Source organism: Bacillus rossius, chromosome 3, assembly GCF_032445375.1.
Source record: "Bacillus rossius redtenbacheri isolate Brsri chromosome 3, Brsri_v3, whole genome shotgun sequence".
Taxonomy (NCBI): domain Eukaryota; kingdom Metazoa; phylum Arthropoda; class Insecta; order Phasmatodea; family Bacillidae; genus Bacillus; species Bacillus rossius.
In genome coordinates, this window is record NC_086332.1 from 12,347,840 (window position 1) to 12,358,351 (window position 10,512).

Sequence of the window (10,512 nt, forward strand, 5' to 3'; positions counted from 1 at the left end):
CATTACATTGAACTTTTCCACTCCATCATGATGAGCACGGTACACCGAGTGGAGTGAGTTGCCAGTGCGCATGACGGAGTAATGGTTGGCAGATCATGACGTCATCGTGTCGACGCACGGGTGCTACCCACAGCCCTAGTGCACACCGCGAAGTACACTGTTAGAAATTACAAGCAAATTTACAGAAACTATTTGGTTTTTAAATAAGGTAACATGATGGATTAATAATGCAGTTTGGAGCTTTGTCTTTATATTTCATAATGTTTATATCGCTTTTTCATCAGGATTTCATTATAGAAAAATGCCTCTTCATTTGAAAATGGATGTTGCTGAAAAATATTTTTGTTCTCATTGTTTTTATTTTTGTTGATTTTTTGTGGGGATGCCTTAATCGAATCTTTCGAGATATGTGAAGCATCTTTTTTACCAAAAGCGGCTGTTCTGGTTTCTAGTAGCGTTTGTAAATTTTTTTTTCTCACATCTGCTACCACTTTTTCTGAATATTTGTTGTTGGAAATCCGTGATGTGATCTGTTACGCTGAGATCTTGTTTTCTAGAATCTATATGATCAAATATTTATGTAAATAGACTCAGGTAATCTAAAATTGTCTTTAGGCTAGCCACAATTTCATTCAAAAATCGGCTTAAATGTCTTGTTTGTTTGTATTTAACAGAAAAAAAATTCGATGCGTTATTTAAGTTAATCGAGAACATCAACAGAATACTATTCAAGCAAACCGAAAACTTAAAACTGTCTTAATTGACAGTGTTTTTGGTACGTTTTAATCACACGGAAGTAAAATGTTTTAATTAATTTTCCAGTACCGCATCTAAAAAAAATTGATTGCGTTAAACTGCGCAAGTATGTGCAAATATAACAACCTTAGCTACAAACTGCAATAACAAGTGTTGATATGGAAACAAACATTAGAGTGGTATTTCGTATTTTTTTCGTAAACACGATTAAACATTTTAATTCATATATTCTTACGTTAATTTTCGTTAGTATTTTGACCTGTGATGAAAAAATACTAGAATTGATATTTAGTACATAAACTGTATGCTACTTTCAAAAATTACCTTATTTTACGCCTTCCCTATCATAGAGCTACATAAAAACGAAACGTCATAGGACAATTTTACAATAAATAAAATTTCTTTGGCGTATGCCATTGCAGTTTCATACTGATTTTCATGGGAAAAATTAATAAATGCAAAACAAGAAATTAAAATGAAATCATAAACCAACAGAAAACAAGCCAAGATCATCTGATGTCAAACCGAAAATGTTTTCCCGCGACAAACAGTAAAAAAACAAAAAACTGCAATAGCGTATGTCCAAGAAATTGTAATGAAATCACAATTTTCAATTGCATGGATTGTTTGAAGATTTTTTTAAAAACAGGTCTCCGCACACACTCAAATGGCCTGGCCCAGCTACTGAGCAGGCCGCGGCCGCTATGTACATGGCATTGGCATCTCATCAGTCCCGCTCCGCTCTGCCGAGCTACGTGACAGATACACCACAGAGTGCACTGTTCATTCTTGAACACGTTCCCAAACTCCTTTCATTAAAAAAAAAAAACACAGTGAGTCTTTCAGAGTTACGTAACATATAACGACGTTGACGAGCCTCAATTTTTTTCATTTTTTTTAATATACACTAAAATAAACGCAGAATTCTTTAAAATATTGCCGAGTGTGATTTCAACCTATTTGAGGACAAAAACGTATTCGTGCAAATTCCGTAATGGTCCTAAACATCTGACAGGTACTCTACTTTGAATGTCACGTGCTGCCGTAACACTCAGAAGCCAACACAGATATTTTTCTTTGGGTTTGCGGAGGCTGTCCACGTAGGAACTCTTTGTTGATGGCAATGAAAATTTTTTATTATTTATTTCAGAGGGGAGGCAGTGCAAAACGCGAAGTACGCTGTTAGAAATTACAATTAAATTTACAGAAACTATTTGGTTTTTAAATAAGGTAACATGATGGATAAATAATGCAGTTTGGAGTTTTTGTCTTTATATTTCATAATGTTTATATCGCTTTGTCATCAGGATTTCATTATAGAAAAATTACTCTTCATTTGAAAATGGATGTTGCTGAAAAATATTTGTTGTTATTAGTTTTTGTTCTTGTCGATTTTTGTTCCTGTTGCTGCTCCTCCTGGGTGCGGCTCCAGTCACACACCGACACATTTCCGTGGCGCCGCGCGCTATCGGCGTGTGGTGCCGCAGGTCGCCGCCAGGACTCGGCAGCGCCACTGTCGCGTCCTGTCGCCGCCAGGAAGCGCGGAGCTGCAATGTCGCGTGGACTGTGTCCTGGCGTCTGCGGCGACACCAGGCTCGCTGGAGGGGAAGCCTTCATTTCACAGACGAGAGAGCCAAACGACCGATCGTGCCTCTTCGGTTTTTTTTTTGTTTCATTGTAAAAGGTTAGGTTGGCTACATTATAAATACTTTAAAACATTGTGGACGGTTGATTTGGTTAGGATAGCTACATTAGAGATAATGTGAAATCATGTAAACGGTTTCCTATCCCTGGATAGATACATATTACAAAGGTTATTTGCTAAGCAACCATAACATAATTTTACAGTATTTTTAATGTTGCTATACTTACCTAATATAACCAACTATTCACAATGTTTTAAAGTATTTATAATGTGGCTAACCTATCCTAATCGACCGCAAAATTTAATGCCACACCGGTTTATACAATCTGATAGAACCTGGGGGGGGGGGGGGGGAAGCGAGCATGAACTTCGGGGAACTTCGGGCGTGGCTCTCTCGTCTGTGAAATGAAGGCTTCCCTCGCTGGAGACGACGAGCAGAAACCCCCTCCTCATCACGTCCTCTTCTCATTTTTAAAACCCACTATTAAAAAAAACAATATTGAAAGACTTAACTTTATCGGCCTGGCCGCCGGGAATCAAAACCCGCATCGTCTTGGTGAGAGACGAGTGATTTGGCCATTTTTTTAGTATACATATTTATACCTATTCTTATTTAAGTAACTGTCAAATGTTTAATTAGTAATATGTTTTTATTGACCCACATGCCTATCTCGCCGGGGACGCGAACCCGTAACCCTTCGAGCCGATAGCCGACCTGCTTCCAGCTGCGTCTCGAAGGCTGGCTACTCACCCTCCGTTGCCATTATTATCATTTAAAAAAATTCTATCTCAGTTTCAGAATGCGTCAAACGATTTCTCCCTCGCGAATCCATAAACAACCGCTTAATTATTAGAATCCGTGTTAGCCAACATTACTTTCAAAGGAAAAAAAATTGGTCGTCTGTAAAGTCGGTTTACGGACGATAGTTTTACGTGACAACGTCATAACAAAACATGATGAAATGATTGCATACTTTTATGAATAAAATTGGATCATTTTTATTTTAATAACAAAATAATAAATACTTGAAATTATAATAGTAATCAGATTTTATAAATTGCAAGAATAATTAACATTGGTTACCGAAATTGTTGTTGTAATAATCAATGAAAACCACATTAACTTTTCACTTCACTTTATAAACAGTCGACGAAACAGTTCACGTGTAGATGACTTGTAATTAATTTTAAAAACTGACGTTTAGCTATAAAAGGTTTAAATATAATTATGAACAAGTTTTCATATAAATAAATTGTAATCAAATATATATCATCAATTATATGAATCACCATAATTGTTTAGTCAATTGTAACATAACCTATTATTACTGCACTCGCCGACAGATGCTACTTTTTTTAATAATAAAAGAATAAATACTTGAAATTATACTAATAATCATATTCATCTTTTTACGTATATTTGACGTAGATAGACATTTATAAACATAGTTTTAAGTTTTCACTTCTGTCGGTGCGGCGCAAGCGTACAATGAGCGTAACGGGACACAGCGTAACGGAACAATGTGCGTAACGGGACAGATTTTCGATCGTGCAGCCGGCGTTCATCGATTTATTAGACGTTGTCTCGTCAAAATATTATTTTTAAAATTATTCCGAGAGCCGGGCATGTATGAAAAAAATACAAAAATTCCAACAAAATTTTTAATGTCGTATTTTACTGTATAATTACCAGTAAATATAATAAATATGTGGAATGTAATAATGACACATAAAATAATTTTATTAAAAATACTGTACAGTATTAAATGTCAGATAAATGAAGATAAATGAGTGCTTTCAAGTATCTGTACTGGATTTTTCATGCTTTGGAGTTATCCTAAAACCATGAGTTTTGGCAATTTTCACTCTTCTACAAATACTATTTTAAAACTAAACTTAGAAAACAGCATGGGCGTCGCAACCGTGGTGCACCGGGGGGGGGGACACGTCCCCCTCCCCCCTAATAATAAAAGTCTTCAATTTCGTCCCCTCCAATAATGTATTTATTTTCGTAGTTTCGTAGTTTCTCCTGATGTTTAAATTAATGATTTTGTGTGGATATAGCACCAGCAGATATGTTAACTGTGTTTTTACAAATTTGTTCTCTGAAAATATTTTTTATAAAAAATAAATTATATATTGCAACCAACTATAATTAGAATATTTAGGAAAGAAAAATGCCTAAAAACCACCTCTTTGCACCTTCAAACCCCAAATTTTCCCGGGGGAGGACCCCCGGACCCCCCACTTTTTTTTTCCCAGGGGAAGTCTCCCCAAAAAAATATATCCTGGCGACGCCCATGGAAAACAGACCTACTTATCCACCCTCAGCGTGGTAATACCTTCCGTAAACAGACACCGCCCGGATATCTTGAGTAGCAAACAAGTAATATGGGCCGCTAGGCTGAAAAAAAAACTGAAGGCAAAATCAAGAAAAAACTTATAATGCGGCTTGACAAGAAGTGTCCAATGTCATCGTGGCATGCCCATATACAACCGCAGAAATATTACACAAAGCTACGGGCAGTACTCGGCGTGAGCAAAAGAAACTCAAATCCAAATGACCTGAAGGGTCCAACATTGATAGCTATTACGATACATAACATTACAAGGCAGCGATAAAATGAAGGCGCGTGCACAACGCGCAGGCAAGAATAATACTTCATACTTAAATACAGACGGTAAGTTTCACGGCCGAATAGCATTAGCAGTTTTGGAACCGCGTGGTTCCTCCTGAACCTCTGTCCACCGCATGTGTGCCCGGGCAGGCGGGTGCCAAAATACCGCATGTCCATAAGTCACGGTGCACTTTCAACCGATCACAAGTAAGCAACGAAACAAGATACTTATGTGAAATATTCACCAAATAAAAGGGTAAACTCTCCAAAAAGTTTACGATGGATGAGTTTACTCTTGGATAGTTTATCATTTATTTGGCGAAGAATAAAAGGTAAACTCTCCGAAAGTTTACGACGGAGATTTTACTCTTGGAGAGTTTATCATTTATTTGGCGAAGAATAAAAGAATAAAAGGTAAACTCTCCAAAAGTTTACGATGGAGAGTTTACTCTTGGATAGTTTATCATTTATTTGGCGAAGAATAAAAGGTAAACTCTCCAAAAGTTTACGACGGAGATTTTACTCTTGGAGAGTTTATCATTTATTTGGCGAAGAATAAAAGGTAAATCCTCCAAAAGTTCACGATGGAGATTTTACTCTTGGAGAGTTTAACATTTATTTGGCGAAGATTTCACATTTTGAGGCTTTATTGTGACTGGTCGAAAGTGCACGATGACTTTTTGAACACTCTGTATGTCGAAGGGGGGAGGGGGGGGAAGTGGGATCCATATAGTTGGTCATCGCTAACTAATTCAAATCACAGGAGTTCAGCCAATGGCCACGCAGCTTGGAGGTGTGCTCGTGTCGCGTCGCTCTGCCCGCCGCGGACGGACAAAGATCCCAAGGTCGCGCCGCATCGGCATCTGTCCGTCCGGGGGCTAAACATAGCCGGCCGCCTTATCTCCGCGGCTTTATCGGCGCGTATTTACAGGGGCGGGACGTCGCATGTCGCGGCGGCGGGTCAGGGGTTATCGGCGGCGGAGGAGGTGTCGTCACTGCGCGTGAGCGTGTGTGTCGGGTTAGCCTGAGATGTCCATCAAGTTCTGTCCCTGCCCGAACACGCCCGAACATTTACCTTCGGCCAACCTCGGGTTTATTTATATACATTTATATTTCTCTGTTTATTTTGATGTAGCTATACTAACCTAACTAACCGTCCATAGTGTTTCAAAGTGTTTTAATGTAGCCAACCTAACCGACCACTTTTAATATTTGAATTCATTTTTCCTGCGCAAAAATAAAACAAATCCAGAAGTTGGCCGAAGGTGAATTGTTCGGGTGTAATCGGGAATGGCAGAACTTTACGTGCATCTTTAGGTCTCCCTTGTGTATCGCGCGGGAACAAGGGAGAGGGGGGGGGATGCTGAGGGGTGGACAAAAGAAGGGGTGTCGCGACGCTCTGTCCCGCGGGAGGGGGGGGATAATATTCTAGGAGCGCCGGGTAGCACCTCAGTACGCAGCCGGACGCCGAAGAGACGCCGCTGCAGACGTAGCACAGGTGAGTCGTCGTCCTCTGCTCCCTTCAGCTTCCTCTCCGCGCCTTCTCACGCTGCACCTCCAGACATTCCGCCCGTGCGCACGATGCGGCACTGACATTCGTTCCGTTCCCTCGCTGTGGCGCAACTGACGTTCTTGCTCTCGTGTGAGGTCTGTAAGATCGCAGCTCCGTGCGCTCGAGTCATTCTACTTGTCGGAGAAGGATCGATTCAAACTGAAGCACTTTTAACAATTTTTTTTTGACGTGACAACGTCTTATAAATCGATGAACGCCGGCTGCACGCACGAAAAGTGTCCCGTTACGCACGTTGTCCCGTTACGCTGAGTCCCGTTACGCTCATTGTACGCTTGCGCCGCATCTATCTCTCTTCCACTCGACTGTTTATAAAGTGAAGTGAAAAGTTAATGTGGCTTACATTGCTTATTACAACAACAATTTCGGCAATAAAGGTTAATTATTCTTGCATTTTATAAATCTGATTACTAGAATAATTTCAAGTATTTATTCTTTTATTATTAAAATAAAAGTGATTCAATTTTATTCATAAAAGTATGCAATCATTTAATCAAAGTTTAGTAATGACGTCACGTTAAAACTATCGTCCGTAAACTGACTTTACAGACAACCAATTTTTTTTTCAGTTAAGTATAGAGTGTGATGTATTTTTGCGGTAGGTAGATGTACTCATAAGGAATCATAGTGTAATTTACAATCCCAGGGGACTTTACTCTCGCATCATTGTAGGTAATGAAGGAATTGTTGAGAAAGCAGGAAGCCAGTCTATGGATAGCCAAGTAAAAACAGAAAATCACATTCGGTACAGTAATATTGACTTTATACCACGGAACAAATTGGTGAAACGTTTAGCGTGGAGTGTTCCTCATGCTAATATTTGGCTCAAGAGCTTAAGGCATTTTGACCTTCGAGATAAAAGGAGTCTCCGAATTCAACTTCAAATGAGAAACTGTGAAAACTGTTGTTGATTAGTAAAAACCGACATCGAATCGTTTAAAACCCGACCCATCAGCATATTTGTTACAACAGATTTGTAGTCACATATCTCTGGTTTGAAATAGTTTTTTCGCAGGTGCATATTTAGATACCAAATCAGTGTTCTAAATCTGAGAATCGGCAGGACTGGTTACAAAGCCACGATTATCGCCACATGAGCGCTGCCCATTCATAGTAGGCGATACCTTCAGCCAGTTACGAGAAAGAAACATTTAAGACATTTGACAAATATTGGCTCTTTTGAAGTGTAACTTTAAAAACGAAAGCAGAGATTAAAATACTGGGTAAATGCTAAGAAATTGAAATGATCTGATTCATCTCGTGTTTAATCTCTTATCTCTGTCTCTTCTCTCTTTCTCGCTCTAATAATTTTGATGTTGAAGAGACGTTAAACCCTAATTCATTCGTAAAAGCTTATACATATATTTGGCTCCTTATTTCAAACATAAAATATGCTAGTAACAGAATTCGTTTTCGCCAGCCTGGAACATGTAGGATGCATTGATAAATCGTCAAATAAAGAACAAATCTGGTGACGTATTATTTTAGTTTTTAAAAAAAATTGGTTGTCTGTAAAGTCGGTTTACGGACGATAGTTTAACGTAACAAAGTCATAAAAAACATTGATTAAATGATTGTATACTTTTATGAATAAAAATGAATCTTTTTTTAATAATAAAAGAATAAATACTTGAAATTATACTAGTAATCAGATTTTTAAAATGCAAGAATAATTAACCTTTATTGCCGAAATTGTTGTTGTAATAAGCAATGAAAACCACAATAACTTTTCACTTAACTTTATAAAAGGTCGTCGAAATAGTTCACGTGTAGATGACTTGTAATTAATTTTTATTACTGGCTTTTAGCTATAAAGTTTAAATATAATTATGAACAAGTTTTCAAATAAATCAACTATAATCAAATATATATATAATCAATTATATGAATCACCATAATTTTATAGTCAATTGTAACATAACCTATTATTACTGCACTCGCCGACAGCGTAACGGAACAATCAGCGTAACGGGACACCGCGCATCGGAATAGTGTGCGTAACGGGACACGTTTTCGTACGTGCAGCCGGCGTTCATCGATTTATTAGTCGTTGTCACGTCACAAACACGTTCTAACGCAGCCTACGTAATATTTGTTTCTAAAGCTTCAAGTACAAAGTACGATTTGCATTGTGACTTCAAGCTAAGGCTAGTTTCATCATCAGACAACACATCGACAGGGTGTGTCGCAAATTGTGTTGACATCACAGTAGCTGTGGCCTAGTGGTCAGACCGCCAGAACCGAGCATCGAACCACGGACCGGTGGAGAGATACACGTGACGGATATGTAAAATGCAGAAATGAGAATAAAATAATGAGCTAGTCTTCTGTACTCCCCAGTGATGTGAACATATCTAACCCCAGTCGAGAAAATTCAGGTGTTTTCATGTTGCAAATAAAATTATAATACGAAACTCGGACATCATTTTTTTAAATAAAGAGCGTCATATATATATATATATATATATATATATATATATGTGTGTGTGTGTGTGTGTATATATATATATATATATATATATATATATATACACACACACCGATAAATAAAATATTCACCCACCGCTATAATTCGTTGCCTGAATCGTAAACTTTGATTGCCAACATCACGCGCAAATAGAGCACGAAACAAACGAAAATTAAAATTTTAAACTGTTATAAACAACTCCTATAAAAAGCGAAAAAGACTTTAAAAAATCCTAAACCCTGGCTTTGGACTTGACTTTTGACAAGTAATTGTATTTAAATACTGCCCATCTTGTTAAAAAAAAAAAATTGGTTGTCTGTAAAGTCAGTTTACGGACGATACTTTAACGTGACAACGACATAACAAAACAGTAATGAAATGATGCATACTTTTATGAATAAAATTGAATCATTTTTAATGAATTATCACTATCTTGTATGGATACAAAGAAGGAGTGAAATGAAATCTACATTTGAATTGATAAATTTACTTTTATTTGCACACATTAATTCAAATATGTTTATTACTTTAACGAAGATATTATTTTTAACTATAACGTTTATACATGTTTGCTATTTAACTTCTTCCAATCTGTGTTATTCTGTTAAGGATAGGACGATGATAGGAAAAGTAGGAAACGAATGGGAGTGTGCCTCGAAAAAGTAAAATCGATGGTTGTTCCAATCGAGTGGAAGAGAGATAGATGCGGCGCAAGCGTACAATGAGCGTAACGGTACACAGCGTAACGGGACAATGTACGTAACGGGACACTATTTCGTGCGTGCAGCCGGCGTTCATTGATTTATTAGACGTTGTTACGTCAAAAAAAATAACCAGTTAATACTATAAAGTTTCCGCACACGTTAAAAGTTATACTTCTATGGAATTACCATAATATTAACATAAAACATTTTAAAACACATACTATAATATATTTTGTTTGTATATTTGTTTTTACTTAAACGACTGAAATCAGCATGTAAATACTTCCTACAAACAAACATTAACCTATCGAGCTGATTCCATATTATTATTATATACTTTATGCCAATTAGGAATTTAAAAAGAGAATAGGAATTAGAAGCTCTGTAATTCGAGGTTTCTTAGGTATTTTAAAACTTAAGATTACTTTTTACTATTACTATTTAATTTACGAAATATATTACAGGGCAATTTTACTATCGTCAAAGTTTCATTTGGTACACCAAAACGTTTGGTACCTATGTACGCTAATATCTACGAACGTGACTATATAATAATGTTGTGGTTGTCACTTATTCCTAAAACCATTCTTAATATGATAAGTGGATGATAACAGGAAAGGTTTATCGTTCTAGGAAATTTGTATCACCGTAGAGGTTATTTTAATATGTTTTTAAAATGATATTTTTATTTAATATATGTCTACAAATCTTTAAAAAAATTACCTGTTAAAAGAAATGTAACGAAAAATGTA